The sequence below is a fragment of the Gorilla gorilla genome, chromosome 12, assembly GCF_029281585.2.
Source record: "Gorilla gorilla gorilla isolate KB3781 chromosome 12, NHGRI_mGorGor1-v2.1_pri, whole genome shotgun sequence".
NCBI classification, from domain to species: domain Eukaryota; kingdom Metazoa; phylum Chordata; class Mammalia; order Primates; family Hominidae; genus Gorilla; species Gorilla gorilla.
The window spans coordinates 83,783,804-83,807,257 of NC_073236.2; the positions used below are offsets into that span (position 1 = coordinate 83,783,804).

Genomic DNA, 23,454 nt, shown 5'->3' on the forward strand with positions numbered 1-23,454 from the left:
GAAAACTAAAGAAGAAAAATCACATTATCATATCAATGGATGCAGAAAAAGTATTTGACAAATGCAATGCCTATTTATGGTAAAAAAAAAAAAATCTCAGCAAACTAGGAATAGAAAGGAACTTCCTCAACTTATAAACAATATCTACCAAAAAAACTACAGCAAACATCATACTTAATGGTGAGAAACTCAAAGCTTTCCCACTAAGATCAAGAATAAGACAAGAATGTCTCTTCTCTCCACCGATTTTTAACACCATACTGGCAGTTACAGCTAATGCAACAGAACAAGAAAAGAAAATAGAAAATATACAGATTGGGAAAGAAGAAATAAAACTGTCTTTGTTTGCAAATGACATGACCATATATATAGAAAGCCCAAAATAATCAACAAAAAAACTCCTGGAAATAAGCAATTATAGCACGGTTGCAAGATATAAGGTTAATATATAAAAGTCAATCACTTTCCTATATACCAGCAATGAACAATGAAATTTGAAATTAACAACACATTGCCATTTATATTAACACCCCAAAAATGAAATACTTAACTATAAATCTAACAAAAGATGTACAAGATCTATATGAAAAACTACAAAACCCTGATGAAAGATATCGAGGAAGAACTAAATAAATAGATAGCCCATGTTCCTGAGTAAGAAAACTATATTGTCAAGATGTCAGTTCTTCTTAATTTGAACTATAGATTCAAAGAAGTCCCAATCAAAATCCCAGAAAGTGATTTTGTGTATATTGACAAACCAATTCTAATGTTTATGTGTAGAGGCAAAAGATCCAGAATACCAACTCATTCAAGGAGAATAAAATTGGAGGACTGACACAACCTGACTTCAAGACTTACTGTATCACTACGGCAGTCAAGCCAGTGTAGTATTGATGAAAGAATAGGTGAATAGATTAATGGAACGTAATAGAGGACCTAGATATAGACCCACACAAGCATGGTTAGCTGATCTTTGACAAAGGAGCAAAGGCAATACAATGGAGCAAAGAGTCTTTTCAAGAAATAGTGCTGGAGCAACTGGACATCCACATGCAAAAAATAATAATAATAATCTAGACACAAATCTTATATCCTTCACAAAAATTACTCATAGTGGTTCATAGGCCTAAATACAAAATGCAAAACTATAAAACTCCTGGAAGATAACACAAGAGAAAATTTACATGACCTTCGGCATGACATTGACTTTTTAGATATAACCCCAAAGGCATGACCTATGAAAGAAATAATTGATAAGGTGGGCTTCATTAAAATTTAAAACTTCTGCTCTGCAAAAGATTATGTTAAGAGGTAGTGAGTAGATAAGCCACAGACTGGGAGAAAATATTTGCAAAAAAACACATCCGATAAAGAATTGTTATCTAAAATACACAAAGAACACTTAAAACTCAACAATAATAAAATGAACCCAATTTAAAAATGGGCAATATACCTGAATAGACATATCACCAAAGAAGATATAAGTAGCATATGAAAGATTTTTGATATTGTATGTCATTAGGGAACTGAAAATTAAAATGAGGTACCACTAAACACCTAAGAGAGTGGCTAAAATCCAGAACACTGACAACACCAAATGCTGATGAGGATGTGGAACAACAGGAACTCTCAGTCATTGCTGAAGGGAATGTAAAATGGTACAGCCACTTTGGAAGACCGTTCATCAGTTTCTTTAAAAACTAAACATACTTTTACCTTACAATCCAGCAATCACGCTCCTAGGTATTTACCCAAAGGAGCTGAAAACTTATGTCCTCACAAAAACCTGCACATGGATGTTTACAGCAGCTTAAGTCATAATTGCCAACACTTGGAAGAAACCAAAATGTCTTTCAGTAGGTGAATGGATAAATAAACTGTGATACATCCAGACAAAGGAATATTATTCAGCACTAAAAAGAAATGAGCCAGCAAGCCATGAAAAGACATGGAGGAAATGTAAATGTATATTACCAAGTTAAGAAGTCAATCTGGAAAGGCTAAATGCTGTATGATTCCAACAATATGATATTCAGGAGAAGGCAAAAACTATGGAAACAGTAAAGACCTCAGTGGGTGGCATGAGTTAGAGGGGAGGAAGAGACGAATAGGCAGAGGATTTTTAGGGCACTGAAGCTATTCTGCATGATACTACAGTGGTAGATACATATCATCATACATTTGTCAAAACACAAAGAACACCAGGAATGAACTCTAATGTAAACTGGATTTGAGGGTGGTAATGATGTGTCAATGTAGGTTCATCTATCATAACAAATGTTATCACTATGGTGGGGGATGTCGTTACCAGGGGAGATTGTACATGGATGGGGATAGGTTATATGGGAACTCTCTATACTTTCCACTCAATTTTGCTGAATCTAAAACTGCCCTAAAAAATAAAGTTTACTAAATTTTTTCTTTAAAAAGAGACTTCTCCGTCCACATCTTGTAAGTTCAGTTTCAGGAGGTAGGTCTTGGTTGGGGCTTGGAAATCTGTCTTCTCCATAAATCCAAAATGTTTCTGATGTACAGCCAGGGTTGAGAATCACTGGGTAGATCTTGGCCTCTGATCTTTTAAGATGTAACTGTACTGTTCAATTTTTTTTCAGGTCTTTACTGTCTGCTAGAAATAATCTTATAAATTCATCTGTACTAATGTTGATGGCAGATAATGCTTAGATATTAAAAATTTGCATTTATAGAGGGGTCTTTTTCTACCTAAGTACTTAAACTAACAAGAGCCCTATATTATAGGCTGGCAGCCTCTAAACAGCCTACTCATAGAGGCAACTAAAATGAGGATTCTGTCTCAAAGCTCTGTTCCATCCATGCCTTCCCAAGGAGCAAAGGAACAAACAAGATATCAACAATTGGAGAAATGGCAACTATAATTCCATCATTCACAACTTCAGTTTTCCTTCAAGAGAACAAGTGACACTGTTAATCAGGCCCTGCAAGCACAAATAAACAAAAATAATAATTTGAGAAAAGAAAATGAATGATGGCCTAAGAAGTCTAGTGTTTCTTCCATAACCAAGGTATAGTAGTCTCATCCTTTGGAGCTTTAGATGAACAGACCGAGGATCATAGAGTTTCTAACACAAGCCCCTTCTTTCTATGCAACCCAGAATGATGTAGTTCTCTATTTTTAAAAGCAGCAAAAAGGATGGAAGTGTTCTCCCTTGAAGCCCAGATGTTTTCTATCTTTCTAAGCTGCAATTATTTCAACACATTATTTTAGCTACACTTACATCAGATCAGAGCCACCTGTTATATCCTCTGCACACTTATGAGAGATTTACTGTTAAGTTTCTATTTATGGTTTATTTAGGAAAGTCAGAATGCAATTGAGAGGACGCTTTTAAAGTCATCTTGAGGTCCAAGGATGTGTGTATAGCAGATTAACAGATAATCAAGACACTGTGTTGTGTAGTGTAAACATAATCAACCCTAATTTTGTGATTCATTATTACATAAATTTGGACATAACCCAGGACTAAAAAACTCATCATCTGAAATTCAACTACATGCCTGAAAAACATAATATAACATTGTTATACTTTAAGGAAGTTATTAATCTACTCCTAAACCAAGTATTACAAAAAATTATATTATAATGCATTTTATTGTAGGAGGATTCTTTATTACCAAGATTTACATATTTAAATATTCTCTCATTTTATCTTGTCTGAAATTGAATGTCACTGTAATATCAATAAAATATGTGAATATATATATATTTCCTTTCTAATGGTAAACAAGCATTTGCAAAAAACATCCTAAGTAATAGCCAATAATTAATAAATGTTTACTGAGCACCTACTATAGGCCAGGAATTATTCCATGTGCTGGGATATAGAAGAGAACAAAATATATGAAGTCCCTGTTCTAGGAAAATGTTGGAATAAATTTATAGTTGACATTGACCCAAAACCCGACATTGTAGTGTTAATAATATCACAATATTCACAAGTTAGATTTTTGAGCTCTAAAGTAAATATTGCATATCATGCATTATTCCAGCACTTTAAAGATAAGCAGCAGGTGATGGTATTATCATAAGACCATTATTAGGCAGAAGAAAGATGGAGAGAATAAAAGTAAAAAGCACATCTCCTCATTCTACTCATCTAATCTTGTTATTACTTAGGCATAACTAAATTACAAAAGACTAAGAAACTCAACTGCAAAGTCTAACATTAGATAAAATTGCTTGAAACGCAAGGATATTTACCTGGATTGACCATAAGGCTTTTGGTGTGACTAACACACTGGTAAAATAAGCACATATGAAACAAACAGCATAATTTGAGAAAAAAAAATGAATGATGGCATAAGAAGCCTAGTCTTTCTTCCATGACCAGGGTATACTAGTCTCATCCACTGGTTGTGGCTTGGGAAACTTCACTTTTCATCTTTTCCTTCATTCTCTATGGAGATGTGTGGCAAAATTAGAGAGTATCCATTCTCATTTATGCACCTATCTGAATCCCAGCTATAACTCCTACTTCCCATCCAATTTTACTTGAATAAATATAGTTTTAAAATTTAGCAAGACCAGAAAGATCGCTGTAGAATGACGACAACTTTTTTCTATCTTAAGTACAACTTCAAAGTGGCAGACTGGAAAATCTCTGCAGGCAAATGTGATGTCACTGAGGAAATCACACACTTACCCGTAGAGATTCTACAGTCTGACATCTTCAAGCATCGAACCATTTCATCAACTATGCTTTTGTTATAAGCAGTTCTTTGGCCTGGAATAAATCTAGCATGGCCAAAAAGCCAAGCTATAGCCCACTTACTGAACTTTAACTTCTTCTAAACCAAGGTGACTACATGCCTCGTGATGGTTGAATCCCACTAAATTAAATTTTAAAATAAGAAGGTTGTTTGTAACATGGCTTAAAGCAGTTGTCAAAGTTTGATTCCCAGACTAGCATCAGCAGCGTCACCTAGGAACCTGTTAGAAATGCAAATTCTTGCACCCCACTAGAGGCCTCCTGAATCAGAAACTCAGAATGGGCCCTGCAATCTGTGTTTCAACAAGCTTTCCAGGTAATTCCGATTCATGCTCAAGTTTGAGAACCACTGGCTTAGAGAAAGCAAAAGATTATAACTGGAACACTAAAATAATCAGACAAAATAATATGTATTCATAAAAATATTGTCTAGAATACATTTCTAAAGTAGTGGTCTTAATAAGTATAAGCATTAATAATAATGGAAAGAAACATTTTCATTTAACTCTTACTTTGCCAATAGAATTGCCCAGATGTACTTATTTCCTTAGAAATAAGGAGTTAAGAAATCTTATTTAAGAGGAGAAAACGTTTTCATGTTTGGGAGGATTAAAAGGGTACTGACATCATTCAAGTCATGAGCCATAATTCTTATTAGATTTTATTGCTACATTCTTCACACAGCTTTGGAAAGTTATTCCTAAGAGCACAAAATATGCACTTAGACTGCACACAGAGAAGGAAAATGCTCTCACAATGAAATTATTTTAGCCTGGCCCAGTAATATTTGAAAGACTCAAGACTTGTTCTCTCTGAAACATATCCTGTCAAAATAAGAGATGTTTGTTTAAATTTATATTTTTCAACATCCTTTATAATTTTCCCTCTTAACAGTTTAATTTGTCTGTAAGCAATCCAATTTCTATATACTAAAAAAATTATTTTCCCTTCTCTAATATAATAAAAATGTCATGACTAAAAGGTAAAACAAAAAATAAAAAGTATTAAAAATTATTATTGAAATTGGTCTTCAATGACAATGAATAAAAGCCATAATTTGATTTTTATATATTCATAATATAGTATCTGAAACACTGGTATGCCTGTTAATCAATAACTTCTGGTAGGTAGCATGTTAAAAATTCATCTTCAGTTTCATTCTTAGTGAATTCATTTGGATTATTTCTGGACCACACCAATTTCCCATGATGTGATGGAAAAAATTGTAACATTCAAAAATTGAATTAGATCACACACAAAATGTCAACTCACTCAGATTATAATAATAAGGTTTGGCTTGTTCATTGAAAAGTGGAGCCCAACTATGTCCAGAGTCTGTAAACTCAGTGCTGGAGATCAACAAGATGTTTTAGACACTTCACCACTTCAGGTGACCTGAAAGAAGTACATTTCCTTAGATGAGGATAAGAAGGCTTTCCAAATATCAGGTTTCTTTGCTTTCATTGGATTTAATTCAACTCAATATTGATGCAATTGCTAATCAGAAGCTCCAACTAACAGTCTAAAATGCCTTTGATAGTAACAAAAGAAAAAAATTATTAACCGTATATGCAATTTGCTACACAAAATATTTCAAAACATGAGGTTTCATTAAAGGAAACAATAAAAACATTGCTAGGAATTTAGCATCCTCCCAGGCAGTAGGAGTGTTTTAACTATTTGATAGCAACGACCAATAGTCACTATTGCATGAAGCACTCTATACATATTATTTAACTTAGTTTTCTCACAAACCCAGTGAAGAAGGTATTATTGGCACTCCTATTTTATAGTCCTTTTTTCCTCCTAACAAAGAAATTGAAGTTCAAAAAGACATAAATTGGAAGGAAATAAATTATCTAAATGTGCATAATTCTACATCTCAGACAAAATAGCACAGAGGAACAAGCATGGAACTACAAGTCAGGAAACTTAGGTTTTATGTTGTTTGTTTTTGTTTTTTCAAATTTTTATTTTGAAAAAAGTATAGACTTACAAGCAGTTAAAAAATAATAATACAGGGGTTCTATGTACCTTCACTCAATTTCCCCCAATAGAACATCTTACATAACTATAGTAAAATATCTAAACCAGGAAATTGACATTTATACAACCCATAGATCTTATTCAGATTTCACCAGTGTACAAGCACTCATGTGTGTACATGTGTATAGTTCTATGCAACTTGCCACATGTAGATTTGTGTAACAACTGCCATAGTCAAGATACACAATTATTTCATCACCACAAATATCCCGGTGTTACCCCTCTCTAGTTACACCTATCTCTTTACCCTCTTGATGCCCCATCCCTAACTTCTGGCAACCACTAATCTGTTTACTATCTCTATAATTTTGTCATTTTTAGAATGTTTATAAATTTAATCATGTAGTAGGTAACCTTTTGAGATTGAATTTTTTTACTCAGCTTAATTCTTTTGACATCCATCCAAGCTGTTGCATGTATCAATAGTTTGTTCCTTTTTACTATTGAGTAGTATTTCATGACATGGATGCAGCATAGTTTGTTTAATGATTCACCCATTGAAGGACACTTAGTTTGTGTCTGTGTCTTGGTATTACAAACAAAACTACTACAAACAATATAGTCTAAGATTATTGTGTGAGCATAAATTTTCATTTTTCTGGGATAAATGTCAAGAGATGTGATTGTTGGGTCATATGATAAATGCATGTTTACTTTTTGATTGTTATTACTTTTTTAAAAAATTATTTTAGATTCAGCGGTACATGTCCAGGTTTGTTACATGGATATATTGTGTAATGCTGAGGTTTGGGGCTTCTGTTGACCCTATCACCCAAATAGTGAACATAGTACCCAATAGGTAGTTTTTCAGCTCTTGCCTCCCCACTCCGTTTGGGGTCCCCAGTGTCTACTGAGGAAATGTAGGTTTTCAGTATCTGATTCCCCTACTTAAATTAAGCCTCTCTGATTTTGCTGATCTTTACAACAGGCAAATTATTCACTTTCCTGTTTACTTCTCATGGCTGGTAAAATATTTGTTAATAATAAAGAACTGGAAAGATGTAGGACGTAGTCATTATGCTTAGAGTGAATGGGCAAGCTTTGAGGATAGCCTAGACTCCTGCTGCTGTTTCTCACCACCACAGTCTTCTCCCATTGCTGTGGAAACTGCAAGAGAGAGGATGCTGGTGGGAGGACTATTTTGCCTCCTAATCGGCCCCTCCTAAGGACACTGGCCATGTATCTTTGATCATTTTCCTTCCTGGGCACAGCCATGCCTCTTTGCCCTAGCCTTAGTGATACTAAAGACACAACCCTTAATTAAGGCAAGCAAACAGCTTCTCTTGAAGCACTGTGCTAGGTGACTCCACATGGTCTTTCTTCCTCTGATGGGGTAACAGGGTTCCCTCTCTTCTTTCAAAGGATGTCAGGGTTTTCAATAAATGTGTAACAAAAATACACCAATGCCCAATGGCCTATGCAGAAGTAAAGCTTGGCTACAATGTGCCATCTCTCAAGGACCTGAAATTCCTTTCTGGATACAATCTTGACAGACATTTCAGAAGCTCCACCATTCACAGAAATCAAATCTTTGGATTTGGAAAGGAAAATAGCGGCCACTTATTCCAGCACTCTTATATATTGAGCACTGACTGTATACTGGGCATTTGACATACACAGTCCCATTTAGTCCCCATAACAATGTTATATGAAGTCAGACTATTACTGGTCTCAATTTGCAGATGAAAAAAAGCTGAAACTCCTAGAGGCTTAATAAGGGCCTTGAACCAGGTCTGCTTGACTCCAAAGCCCACAATTTTAACCACTAGCTGATTTTGAGGCCCAAAAATTAAGTGGCTCCAGGACATATAGCTGGTTAGTGGTAAACCTGAAACTACAGTCCAGTTTACTTTCTACCACATGACACTTATCCCTAAATAATTAACTTGAACAGTCTACATTCTAATAAAAGTTCCTGAAAGAGTTACTCAATTTTTCATGTAAGCCAAATGGTTGACTCAAAATCAAAGCTACTAAATTATAACCCATTGGCTAAAGTAGACGCCAAGGAAGAAAGATTTATATAAATTTGACATCTATTTATACTTTAACCTCAATGCGTAAATGCTAAATGCTGTTGCTGAGAACACAAAAACAACATAAAATGCACATAGTCCTATGAAATAGATGCTTCATCTCTTCCTAATTGTTACTGCTAACCTAAAAATCAAGGCAGAACAAGTAATTAATATATTATTAGCATAACAGGGATCATTTGGGGAGTTCCTAAGACCGAGCTTGAGTTTGCATTCGCAAACAGGTAAATGTTACCATATTCATTATTCATCATCAAATGTACAATCATGTCAACTCTGTATCCTGTAAAGTTTCAACTAAAGAATCCATTAAGGATATTATAGTCTATAAAAGTCAGATAACTGTCCTATTTAGCAAATGTCTTTTTATTTTCTTCTTATCATCACCCACCACGGTGGCTGCCATGGAGAACCTTCTTCAGTTCACAAATGACTATCCACTAAAGTACAAGTATGCACATAATGGAATCTGATCTAATATAAGGTGTGGTTAATTGCTATACTAAGTTGTAATATTGACTCCTTGAAGCAAAGGGCGTGGTTTTAACTCACAATTTGTTTTCCTCTGTGATACTTCTGTTCATCTTCTTTCCTCTTTTGAGACAGGGTCTTGCTATTGACCAAGCTGGAGTGCAGTGATTGATCGTAGCTCACTACAGCCTCAAAATCCTGAGCTCAAGCAATCTTCCTGCCTCCTAAGTAGCTGGGACTACAAACATGTGCCACCACACCCAGCTAACTTGTTAAATTTTTTGTAGAGATGAGGTCTTGCTATGTTGCCTAAGCTTGTCTGTAACTCCAGGCCTCAAGTTATCCTCCCATCTTGGCCTCCCAAAGTGCTAGGATTACAGATGTGAGTGACTTACACCCAGCTTTGCTGCTTATTTTCTTTCCTTATTGATATCTGCAAAACCCAGAGCCTGTGTTTGGTTGTGGAGAAGGATAGAGGTAAAGGGCAAATAATTTCAATCAGTGTATAAAACTCACCACTAATACACAAAGAATATTGTCTCTCCTGAGGCTCCAAGCAACAACTGCAGAGAACTAAAAGTCATATATCTTTGCACAGATTTTTGCTTTAGGGGGCCAAAGATCACCATGTATTATATAAAAAAGGTAACATCACCATTGTCATTATAAAGAAATATTTGCTAAGCACACAATGTGCTTGGGACAGTGCCAAAAGCTGTAATTTCTTGAAGGCTTTAAGCAGCATAGTGCTTTTAAAACAAAAAATGATAAAACAGGGATTCCTCCTTGAACCTCAATTTTTCAGTACCCTGTTGGATTTGGAAGGTGTATAAAATTGTCCCTTATTTCAGGTTTTAGTTATAATTTATGCAGATTTCAATAGGTTGCTTTTATAGAATTGGATGGATTTCAAGTGTTTTCTCCAACTCATTTTTCGAACAAGCCACTTTTCTCACTTTATGCATGAAACATCCTAACTGGCCACATTTTACTTTAAATGTCTACGTTAGAAAGACACAAATTTATGTAAGAAACTAAGCATGTGAAAACTCTGAGTAGTAAATATTTATAAAGATGGTAATGTTCCCTTTCTTGACTTGGGTGGTAGTTATGTGGGTGTGTTTACCTTGTGATAATTCATCAAATTGCACACTTATGATTTCAGCATTTTTCTCTAAGTGTATTTACCTCAATATAGTAACTTAAAAGTAAGTATTTATGAAGACTCCTGGCATTCGCTCCCCAAACATGTGCAAGCCAATCAGAATAGTTGAGTATGTATTGTCCCTGCCTGAGGGATGTGCATTCTTCAATCTCCATCCTAAAAGATTGTTTTTAGGACCTCAGGCCTTAGGCATCAGGTACTATCCCCTTGGCCTTTTTCCCCTATGGGCTTTCTTCCCTAAACTGAGCCCCTGTCTTCTCTAATTGGTCCTGAATTTCCCTTACTATCTCCAAAGCAGTGGAGAAAATGTTTCATTCATCTTTTTCCTCACAGTACTATGTCTAGCCACCCTTGCTGTTGCCCTATAAAGATCCAGGTGTCCTTTTACAGGTGCTTCCTAGGTGGCTTTCTTAGGGTCCTCTTCAAAAGGAGCTCTTAAAATTAGAGAATGACGCTGCCTCCTGGTATCTGTCTCTCTCAGTCTCCTTTTCTCACTATATTGCTGGAACTCATATTTCTGAAAAATGAGTTCCATGTTGCTTTGTAACTCCATGGAAAGGTATTGCTATTGGTTATTCGCCCATTTTCAGTTTGATTTCTGTAACAGCCTTCCTGATAGGGTTATTGTCAAGATTAAATGAGATAATCTACATAAAATGCTTAGTAGAAGGCTAAGAACATGGTCATCCCTAATTAAATAGCAGCTTTTGACACTGTTATTAGTACTGTATGGTTCCATGTCAGGCATTGTTAGGCATTTTACGTAAATAATTTTATTTAAACTCCCAGCAAGCCTGTGAGATAGATACTGGGATCCTATTTTTTAGTGAGAAAACTGAGATTTTTGTAGGGGTTATGCCTTTTTCCTGGGTCACTAGCCAGTTAAATTGACAATGGGGATGCATTTGCTTCTAGAATAAACACCTTCTTGTAGGATGTGAATCCTGCCAGATTGTGGCATGGCACTCAACTCCTCAAAGAAGCCATTGAGTTCCAGTCAGGCACTGCGAGAATTGCCGAAGAAATCTCAAACTTGGCCCCTGCCTCCAAGAAGCTGACAATGGGTAAGTCAACCCTTTTGCACTCTTGCCCAACATTCTGTCGTGGAGACTTACAGGCTTACAGGCTGCAAGTATCTAATCATCTTCCATGCTTTCATGTTTGTTGCCTTTAGCATCACTTCCATCTTCCCAAACCAAGTATCCTCTTAGAAAACTCTGACAAACAGCCAGGCGTGGTGGCTCACGCCTGTAATCCTAGCACTTTGGGAGGCTGAGGCAGGTGGATTGCCTGAGCTCAGGAGTTCGAAACCAGTCTGGGCAACACGGTGAAACCCTGTCTCTACTAAAAATACAAAAAAAATAAGCCAGGCATGGTGGCGGGTGCCTGTAGTCCCAGCTACTCAGGAGGCTGAGGCAGGAGAATTGCTTGAACCCGGGAGGCAGAGGTTGCAGTGAGCCGAGATCGTGCCACTGCACTCCAGACTGGGTGACAGAGCGAGACTCCATCTCCAGAAAAAAAGAAAAAAGAAAACTCTGACAAACTTAGACTGACATTTCTTCTCTTTTGCAAGAATCTTCAGAGATCTGGATTCTAAACACTGTCTCCTAAATATTTCCAAGAAAAACTTTTCTCCTTCTTTTACTGTGGATGTACTCTACCAGAGAAGGTAGATCCAAGCTGATTCAGCCATTACAACTTCAATTCCATGGAGCAGATCAGTGGCTCATGTCACTGAAGTTAATTATTATTATGTCTCTGGTCTGCAGAAAGAGCACCTCCAAAATTTTCTTTTTTTATGAAAGAGAAGGTGGCATAAGTTTAGTCTTAAGGGTTGCAACGCAGTTACATATAGGCAGCCCCCAATGACTATTCTAACAGAAACTACTTTATTTCTCTCCAATTACTCATACTATTATCATTATCCAACGTACTAATAATGGCTTTCTCTGAGGACATTACTTATCCACTTGGGTCACAGGGATGTAGAATGCACCATATCTCTTGAAGTGGAGCTGGCTTCTTTTTAAGGCTTTGCAGAAGCTTGAACTAGAGAAGGATAAAGCCTTTTTATGGGAACCATCCTTTGTATCAGTAATACTTATGTTCTGTTGTTAATTGTGACTACCTATTCAAGAATGTCTCCACCATTCAGAATGTGGAAAACATGCCAGTGGGAAGCTCAGCTCAATGGCAGTTCCGGCTTTGGCTTTGGACTCGACACCCACTTATGCACACTATGACTCAAATTCCCTTCTCGTAATGCCTTATCTCTAGACACCACTCTCCATGAATCCCTTTCCCTGTTCGTAATCACTTCTAATCCTCATGTTCCTCTGTCTGACCTTCTTTTCCCACAAAAATCCAGAAAGTATGCACTTAATAAACAAACAAATCCATTGACAAAGATAGATGTATTCAGGGCAGCTTTACCAAAATTCAAACTGGTATTTAACACAATTCCAGCCAAAATGCTCATTTGTAACTCCAGCCAACTATTTTATTGAAATCAATTTGAAGCCAAACATTTTCCAAATGCCTACAAGGCTGCAAAAATAATAAATAATGTTTGGCTATTTTTCAAACCTTGGAGGATACAGAGTCCCAGTCCCAGAAATAACAAAAAGACAAGGTAAAAGGAAGCAGACTTGAAAAGAGTTATTGCTTGGATAGTGACTCTCAACCAGAAATCAAAGAGCAGAAGTTCATTTAGGGAAACTTCAGGTAGTTATCATAACTGCTAGGAAATTAGGATACAGAAGGGAGTAACATTGAGTGGATTCTCATGGGTCCTCTCATCTACCAGCACTTTTTCAGTTGATTTATATAGATTTTCTACCTTTGTTTTGAGTTAATTTCCAAAAAGTAGGATGCAAAAGATACTCAAATATAACAAAATTCATACTACTTCAGCACTAGCTTGAGTTTGAGTATCCAAAGACCTGAGATGTTTCAGAATTCAAGGCTGAAGTTTGAGGGAGGACATGTCTCAGATGATGGAGAGAAAGAAGAGAAAACTGAATTGCAAATACAGCTTGTATCAACTCTAGATACCATAAGGTTCAGAGGAATCAATAACATCATGTAAACTCAGAAGCCCTTCAACTTAGAGATTGAGACATCTCTTGACATATATACTAACTACCCTAGTACATTGATAATAAATCAGTAATTCAAGCAAGATACAGAAATGGATATGAAAAAATTCTAGGAAGGAGGAAAATAACAAAAAAGACACAAGCATAAAAAATGAGTGGGATTTGGATAACGTTTGTAAACTCTAGAGGTGGAAGATTTGTAAAACTAACAGAAAAAGTAATTGAGTTAACCAAAGGACATAGGAGTAAAATTAAAACAAAATAAAATTAGCATTTATGGAGAATCTGTGTATCAGATTCTGTACTAGTTAGACATTTTCACGAACACCACATTTAGTTCTTAATCTCATGCACAAGTATTACCAACACAGAAACTGAGGCTCCAAGAAATAAAACAATTTGCCTTAAAGCCCACAGGTAGTAAGTATTAGAACCAGCAGTCACACCAAGGTCCACCTCACTCCAAAGCTCATGTGCTTCCCGACACCCCACACACCATTCCACAGCCAAGATAGCTGCAGGAAGGGGTAGTCCTCCAGGTTTTCAGAAGATATCCAAATAATTACAGCTTTGAGTAAATAACACTAGTCTTCAGGGAAACAGGAAAATTGCCACCATCTGAACAGACCCAATGACCAAACTGAAATTTGTTACTCTCAAATACAAATCTATAGAGAGTCTCTAATAGAACTAAGATCACAAATGCATACATTGCGGTGCACCCAAAAGATGCATATAGAGACATCTTAGATAATATCCTCAGAATACTTGAACAGAATGTATAGATAGTGTTAGAAACAGCTTACTCCTTGATACTTTGCTACTGTATTTCAGTTTATCTGGCCTGTGGACTATCTATCCACATTAATATAGCTTTGTTGCCAAAACAACTTTGTATCAGTTTCTTCCTTTTTCTTTTTTAAATGCCCATCACAGCAACCCAGTAAGGTAGGCAAGGCAGAAACGTATATGTCTTTGATTCCATTGAGAGCCTACCTCCCTGTGCAGTTGTGGACATGACAACTTAAGATTAATACAAAGCTGTCTCATCTTCCACATCAGCATATGATGTTTCCATTTATGATCTTTTCTTAATGTTTTCTAGCAGAGGGAAGAAGAACTACATACTCCTGTCACTTCTCTATAGTAACTTTTCACTATTAAACTTTCTAGAGAGAAAGGAAAATCAAATCTAAGATTAAGAGAAAAGAAAAAACTGAACATCATGTTGCTCTGAGAAGCTCTTGTTTTTTGATTAAGATAAAATCTGCTTATTTTTAATACTGAGCAATTTGACTCCAGAAAATAAACTTAGAACAATATTTAAAAAGTTAAATCCTAATGATGAGACATTCTTATTTTACAAAAGTAGCTTTGTACTTAGGAGTCCATATGAGGCACAAGATTATATTCAATTGTTCTTCCTCAATTGTTTTGTAACTTTATATTTACCTGACTTTTAAAATGAAAAGCCACTTTTCTAACTCTGTAAATTACCACTCTCTTAATTGTGTCAAGTCTCAATTATTAAAGGACAAGTTATGAGCTAAAATCCATAATTCTTTGCTTCAACAAACATTTGATTTAGTTTGACAAAATTTTTTTGAGCACTTATTAAACATCAGATGCTAAATTGAGAATAGTATAGTTGAGGATATAAAGATGAATAAGCACGGTGCCAACACTTGGAAGTCTGCAGTCAATGAAGGAGAAAGCATGTGAGTGAGAAAACACCATTGTGTATTACAGGTGCCAAAAAAGGGAGACTGGGGAGAGAAGGCAGTGTGTGATAGTTTTCAATGTGTGACTGTCACACAAGGGTGTGTGTGTGTGTGTGTGTGTGTGTGTGTGTGTGTGTGTGTGAAAAAGAGAGAGAGGAGGGAGAGAGAAAGAAGAAATAATTCCAAGTATGGGCAAACACAGCTCATTGGATTCTCAGAACTTGTTAGAGCTGGAGTCTACAATGTAGAGGAAGAAATGGTCTAGTATGAAGTGAAGCTGGAGAAAGGCAGTGGAAAATCTCCACCGAAGTGCACATCGCAGCCACCAAAACCAGACCTACTGAATCAAAATCTAGAGGTAGGTCCTGGGGATCTACATTTGTAACAAGTTCCCTATGTGCTTCTTACACTCACTCAAGTTGAGATGCCATCCACGGCAGATGGTGGGGAAACTCTGAAGGCGTTTCCTCTTCCTTCCGTTCTTAATCATTATTCTTACCATTGATTAGCCCCACCCAGTGGACTGAGGGGCTTAGATCATGGCTCAGTCTCACTTAGCCATGACAGTGATGTGGGCAAGAGGGGAGGACATGAACACCACCATCTATGAAAGGTAACAGCCACCGCTATTGACACATCTGCCCATTTGGTGAGTATACGGTCATTACTTTTTCAATGTAATTGCTGGTTTTCTTGTCTGAGGACAAATTTTAGAGTGTTTGGCTTTGATGTTTCCAAGTTCTCCATAAAGCTTGTTTAAAAAATCGTTTTTAGTGATTGGTTTTACATTCACCTGTACTCCTACTTGGCTGTTTCTTACTATATATGGATTAGAGTAAATCTTTTCTAAATGCAAAGATTATACTTTTATGACATTACATGCAATATAGCACATGCCAGAAATCTGCGAATTCAGCAAGAGGAGTAGCTTGATAATGTCTCATCAAGAAAAATGCAGAGGGGTACATCAGGGCTTCTGCTGGTGCACTCGATGTATGAAGATGTGCTTCCACCTGAGGCAGCCACGTGCCTCTGCTCATACACTTTCTCTTGCAGGTCTAACACAGATGGCTGTGAGTTGGCTTAATCTCAGCTGGCAACTGTGAGATGTTCATACAATCCCTCACAGTGGTCTCTGGGATTATGCTAAACAGAGCAATTTCCTAGCCCTCACGAATCAAAAGACTTGCATGGCAACCAAAATTAAATACCAAATTTCTATTTCATGACCAAGGCGGGGGGAAAAGTTTCGATGGTTACTGTTTCATGCTCAACCGCTTTTAATCTTACTAAAGTCTTTTTCTAAAGTGCTGTTGTGCTGGAAAGGAAACCAGCCTTGGGAATTAATTTGCCTTTATTGGATTCACTTGCTACTTACTGCGCTCCTTCAGTGCTACTTGGTTTTTTAAAAAATTGCAGCCAAGGGAGTTTGGGTGTTAGAAGCTGAACCCAGAATGTTTTCCCTCTGAAAGCTCCTCCCACTCTCTTTGTGGGTGCTACTCCATCAAATTCCAAACAGTCTAAAAGAGGACGATCTCCTGCCAGGCCCTCCTTAAACTTCAACTCCCCAGATTATCACATTTAATCGCCCTTCCTCATTCCTTCGGTAAGTGTTTCACATTCATCTGCCCTAAATAATATTGAAATTTAGAATCAACTATGGCTTAGGCTGAGGTTGCCATGAAACTTTTGAGCTGTACCCAACTCTAATTCTCGGTGATCCCTGGAAACAGATAATCCTTTTCCACAAAAAGAATAAGAACAAATGTAATTCTTCAGGGTGAAAAATCAAGGCCAGTTATCTTCCTCATTCACCCAGTAACACAAAACAAACCAGATGAACCAAATTTATAATTAAATGTGGGATAACTTTAACAACAAAAATTATTAAAATACTATTTCCAAGGTCTTGACTGGCACATATCCCCTCAGGTATCCTCAGAAAGAGAAGTCTGTATATCTCAGTTTGACTAAATTACATTTCTGGGCCGGGCGCAGTGGCTCACGCCTGTAATCCCAGCACTTTGGGAGGCTGAGGCGGGCGGATCATGAGGTCAGGGGATCGAGACCATCGTGGCTAACACGGTGAAACCCTGTCTCTACTAAAAATACAAAAAATTAGCTGGGCATGGTGGCGGGCGCCTGTAGTCCCAGCTACTCAGGAGGCTGAGGCAGGAGAATGGTGTGAACTCAGGAGGCAGAGGTTGCAGTGAGCTGAGATTGCACCACTGCACTCCAACCTGGGCGACAGAGCGAGACTCTGTATCAAAAAAAAAAAAATTACATTTCTGTATCAAGGCACATTAGTATGACCTATTAGATTTCCTTGCCAGAAATTGATGTTGAGCAGTAGGAGGTAAGTTTGAGAACTAGTTATTCACATACTAACAGCACAAATACTGAACCATAAGCCAGGAAATAACTTACCTCTGGTAAGGAGAGGGCTTTGTATTAATTTTCAGGACTCATTAAGGGCTCTTTTAAGCTGCTGCTGAAACTTTCTAAATGTTGTCTGTATCCTCCTGCTAGTTGAAATAATCATTTTTTCAAATATGAAAAAATTCCCAATTCCAATTTTTGGTGACCATTTTTCAAAAAGGGAAGAAGATAAATGTAATTAAACAGAGTAGGAAATATTTTTTGAAGAGCTGAGTACATATGATGCATCAGGAACCATGCTTGTTGCCTTGCTTGTGTGTACACTCAGTGCACTCTTGCAGTCTCCAGATGTTCCCAGCGCTCTCTGCACATAGAGGCACAGGGAGCTTTTGAAAATGTCAATATCAAGGGCTGTGCCACTAATAAATCAGAATGCCTGGGATGGGATCTGGGCATCGCTGTTTAAGAGGCACCCAGGGGATTGTAATGTGCAGCCAAAGGTGAGAATCACTGTATTTGAGCTCAACAGGGAAGCTGTGGTTGGAGTGCAGTGAGAAAAACTGGAAGGAGAGGATTAGAGGGTATAGCTAGGTAGACTATGGTAAGAATCTGGGGTTTTAGTATGAGGGACTCCACAAGCAATTGGAGAATTTTCATTAAAGAAGTGGCATGACTTATTTACCAGTAACACAGTTTAATAGACTTTTCTTAGAATCTAACCATGTATAAACTTTAAAGAAAAATAGTCATTGTGGACTGCAAATAACTTCCTTGTCATTTAACTTTAGGAATGTAAGACCACAGGATAGGCAGATTCCAACCAAGGGGAAAGCTAGTATGAAAGAACAAAAAGGAAACTAGCTCAGAAATCAGGAGCCCCAACTCCTTTAGGCAACAGCTTGAGTCACTGTTTCAAGAAAGAAAGAAAATCACTTATCCTTTCAACACATAGACTCTGACTTTTCTTTTAAAGCTTAATAATTTTAGAATTACATCCTGGTAGTAATTAGCATCAAAATAAGTGAAGGATTTGGCATCTCTGTCAATGAGACATTCAAAATATCATTTGTTAGACTAGGTTTATGCCAGTCTTCAGTAAAAATAGAGTACAACAGGATTCCCACCCTTTTAGTAAAGAGGCTCTGTCTTGCTGATGACCGAAGACCTTGTTAGGGCTCCTGGGAACTAAGTCCTCAGCATTCCTAGCTCATCATCTCATTCACCAGCACCTAGACCATGGCACTTATTATCCCTTTTCCACCTATACCATGAAGACTATGAAAGTCAAGGTGCAAGCAGCCGGCCTCTTAATCAGAGCAAACAAGCAGAACCTACTGCCAGTCCGCAGGACTAGACCTTAGATGTCTGCTGAATCTGTGATCCTGAGCTTTTGTTGAAAACCGGAATTATATTTCTGCCTGGTAAAGATGGCCCCAGGCTCCAAATGTTTGTCTTCTGTGGAAATCCAGAATAGAGTTTTCTGTGGCCCTCCCCCATGCTGTACCACTAAATGATGAACAGTTATTGAATGCCCAGAAAGTCCCACTTTTCCCTCCTTTGGCAGCCTGCCCTCAGCCCAACCAAAACAATAGCAAAACAAAATAAACAAAAATGGCTTGTGTTTTTAATGATCACTGCAAGATTCACCATGAAACTCCTAAAGATGAGTCTCTATAACCGTCTTATCCAAGCCAGAGCTGTCTATCATTAAGGTAGAGCAGGACAGAAAGAGCTTTTCTGGTTACAGACTTAATTCTATATCAGATAAGCCCCCTCAGGATCCGTAACCCTGCAAGGTACCCAATTTGGGCTCGTCACCTGGCATGGACATACCAGGAGGATCTCTCTGGAAAAACTCTTGAAATACCCTGGAAAGGGTGATCCTCTGCTTTTTAGTTCTATTATACACACCTCAATTACTGGGAAATACTCTTCAGCATATACAATGCTCTAAAGATTGCTCAAAACTGTGACCTGAATTTCAGGATTCTGTTTTATAGTGGCCAATCTCAGTTGTATTGCTTACTATCATTTTGCATTGTCTACAGGCATGTTAGTTATATTTCCAAACTCAAGTAGTGATTAGTTGGCCAGAGAAAAGCAGAGTTTCTGTTCTGTGATTTCTCTGCGGTGAAAGGAAATGAAAACAGGAAGTTACAAATGTACTCCTTAAAGACCTATAATAATATAGTGACATTCAACAAGCAACATCCTTGAACTACAATAATTACTAGGACTTGAACTTCTATAGGTGCTCAATTCTGGCCTTTTTCCTTCTAGATCATCACATTCACTTACCAAGGTCCTGTTTAAGATCACCTGTTTCCAATAACTCAAATAGTCTCTGCCTAGGGTAGGGCACTGGTTCTAAAATTATGGCCTCTGGACCATATCACTAGAGAACTTGTTAAAAATGCCAATTCTTGGGCCCCATCCCAGATTTACTAAATCAGAGACTCTAGGTGTGGGTCTCAGCAATCTATATTTTAACAAGCCTCTGGATTATTGCTCAACTTTGAGAACCACTGGCCTAGAGGACCTTTTCACCCACCTTGATGAATCTCTCCTTCCCCATCTGATTCCCTGCAGTAGTTTGTAATGAAAGATGACATTTTAATATCCAGTCATCCCAGCCAACTGTATCCCAGTCCTTGGGACTTTTAAAACTTGCAGTCTTATGCTGGACACTCCAGATAATAGCCAAAAGAAGCCTAAAATTATGACAAGGCTCCTGCCCTGTTATTTTTAATTAATGACACTACCTGAGGAAGATCACATAGAGCATATTTGCAACAATCAAATCTTAAGAAAGCCTATTCTTCACCTACTTTCACTTTCTTATCACAATTCATCCCAGCACACAAATGACACAATACAAACTGGTTTCCCAACCACCACAAGAGTTGTTAACCCAAGTCCCTAATCTGTCAAATCTTGCTGCAAAACTCAGAAACTATAACTACAGAGAGACAATACTATCTAGAGGGGAACATCATGACGAACTGGCTTCTCAGGTGCTCCTCCTGGGGTTCCTTCTCCAGTAAGGAGTCTTTAGGGTTTCTAAGACCACTCTGCTTACAAGTCTTTGGCTTCATTTGAATACCCTTTAGAAAAGATATACAGATTTTAGGGAAATGTCTGGTAAACAATTGAGATACTGTATTTGATCACATATAAGACCTCTAGAGAGAGAAGCAATAAGCTAGAAATTATGTCCCTAAGACACTTTAATGTACTCCAAATTTTCACTATCTGTAAAATGAAAATATGATTCACCTTAACTCTCAAGCCTATTTGGAATCCAGATAAATGAGACAGAAAGCCAAAAGTGGATTCTTCAGTCTCCATTTCTATGATCTTCACCTCTCAGCTCCACCTCTATTCTACTTCTGAATCCCCTACCCAATTATTTCCTACCCCTTATGTCCAAAATAGCCCATGTAAACTGGAAGTCCCACTGGACAGAATGATGAATTTGCTAAGTAATATTAGAGTCCTTCATTCATTCTATATTTGGAGGCATTCTAGAGGATCAACTAGAATTTTCTAATGAGAGATTCTCCAAAAGATGACCAGCAAAATTATTAATAAGGTAGAAAACCAGTAACACTCTCAGAATTATAGGTTTGGCCACCACATTCTTCAAGTTGTTACAGGCCTCCCATATGTACTAATTCTAAATCTAACTTTATCATTTCAGTGAGCTAGAATTCTAGTGTGGTTAAAGTAATATAATAAACAAGAAAACTTTTGGAAGTGATGAATATGTTTATTACCTTGATTGTGATAATGCTAATATCAGTGTATATATATATATATATATATATGTGTGTGTGTGTGTGTGTATATATATATATGTGTGTGTGTATATATATATATATATATATGTGTCCAAACTTACCAGATTATATACATGAAGATTCTGTATACCATTTATACCTCAATAAAGCTGGCAGGGAGGAAAACATAATAAACTTATCTTGAAAATGAAATACAGTTTATCCTAATCAATGAATCTAAAATTAAACAATTCATCAGAATTATCTCATTCAAATCCACTTGAGGGCTTTAATATTTTTTAAATTATCATTTAAAAACAGGACTGAGTGGCTTAAGAAAAGCTATTTTTAGGCTCGGCGCAGTGGCTCACTCCTGTAATCCCCACACTTTGGGAGGCCAAGGTGGGTGGATCACTTGAGGTCAGGAGTTCAAGACCAGCCTGGCCAACATGGTGAAACCCCATCTCTACTAAAAATACAAAAATTAGCTGGGCATGGTGGCAGGCGCCTGTAATCCCAGCTACGTGGAAGGCTAAGGCAGGAAAATTACTTGAACCCGGGAGGCAGAGGTTGCAGTGAGCGGAGATCGTGCCATTGCACTCCAGCCTGGGCAACACAGCAAGACTCCATCTCAAAAAAAAAAAGCTAAGGTGGCTTGACTAGTAGGTTAGATATAGAATTTTAAAAAGCTATTTTTAAAAAACCCTTTATAAATGCTTATTCACACTAGCACAATAGTTTGCCATGAAATAAATGTCTGTGCTAAGTTAGTCATACACGTTATATTGTAATATATCTCTCTTGGTAAATTGGGAAAATTATTTGTTAGTATGACTTTGGATTGCTTTATTAAGTGACATTAAAAAGAGTTTTTTAAATTGCAAATTTCATATGAAGGAACAAAAGAGAATAAAGTTGTTGCATTTGGAAATAAATGATATTTAGTATAATTATTACATAGTTTTTGATGTCGCAGATACTGCATCAGGAACTGATTGGATAAGAATCAGTCACCATCAGTTCCTAATGCATTGCCTTCAGCATCTAAACAAGCACCAGTAAATACCTCAAGTTAGATTTGCTGTGATGTGCTCATGGTCATCCAATAAAATACACAGTCTTAATTTAACCCTGAAGAGAAATGTTTCTTCAAGAGAGGTGATCCCAAGATGCTAAAACACCTATCATTTACCACCATTCTTGTGGATTTATCACTGAAACCAGAAGTACAAATCTAGTTGCGTGTTTATGCCTATGATACATTCGTACCTTCCTTGCTAAATACATTACTAAGAAAAACAACCTAAAGTTGCTGATCATTTTTCTGTTTTGGGAGGAAAATGAATACTTTTTTGTTGGTTTATCTTTGCTATTTTTTTAACTTAAGTGTTTATGGAGATTAAATAGGTATTGCTATTGGAATAAGGATTATTTCCCACTTGTAGCACTAAAATAAATGTTACTATAAGAAAAAGTGCTACAAAGTAATTACTATTAAAAAATACCATAGTAGCTGGGCATGGTAGCTTACTCCTGTAATCCTAGGACTTTAGAAGGCCAAGGCAGGAGGATTGCTTGAGCCCAGAAGTTTGAGACCAGACCAGCCTGGGCAACATAGCAAGACTCATCTCTAAAAACATAATAATAACCAGGAATGGTGGTGCATGCCTATAGTCCCAGCTACTTGGGAGGCTGAGGTGGGAGGATTGCTTAAGCCCAGGAGTTAGAGGTGTCAGTGAGCTATGATCATGCCACTGCACTCCAGCCTCGGCAACAGAGTGAGACCCTGTTTCTAAAAAATAATAATAATAACATGTTAAATTCTACTTTCAATGAGTCTAAATTCACACATATTTCCAGAGTTTTCTGGTTGGAAGGTCAAGATGGCTTGACTAGTAGGTTCATTATACTTCACTCACTAATTCATTTATCAAAAATTTATTGAACACCTATTATGTGCTAGGTACTATTCTAAGCACTTGCGATAAGGCAGTGAGCAAAACAAAACAGG

The 23,454-nt window shown here is 37.2% G+C and overlaps 1 long non-coding RNA gene and 2 other non-coding genes across 3 annotated transcripts in view; all 3 read left to right on the top strand.

The window, feature by feature from the left end:
* LOC134756712 (uncharacterized) overlaps window positions 1-23,454 on the top strand; it is a 90,270-nt gene that overhangs the window by 48,155 nt on the left and 18,661 nt on the right. The window lies entirely within an intron of this gene.
* Window positions 16,352-16,461, top strand: MIR216 (microRNA mir-216). Its single transcript, NR_106254.1, has one exon. It is a non-coding gene; the product is annotated as a microRNA mir-216 (primary transcript).
* Window positions 22,387-22,496, top strand: MIR217 (microRNA mir-217). The gene has a single exon (NR_106255.1). It is a non-coding gene; the product is annotated as a microRNA mir-217 (primary transcript).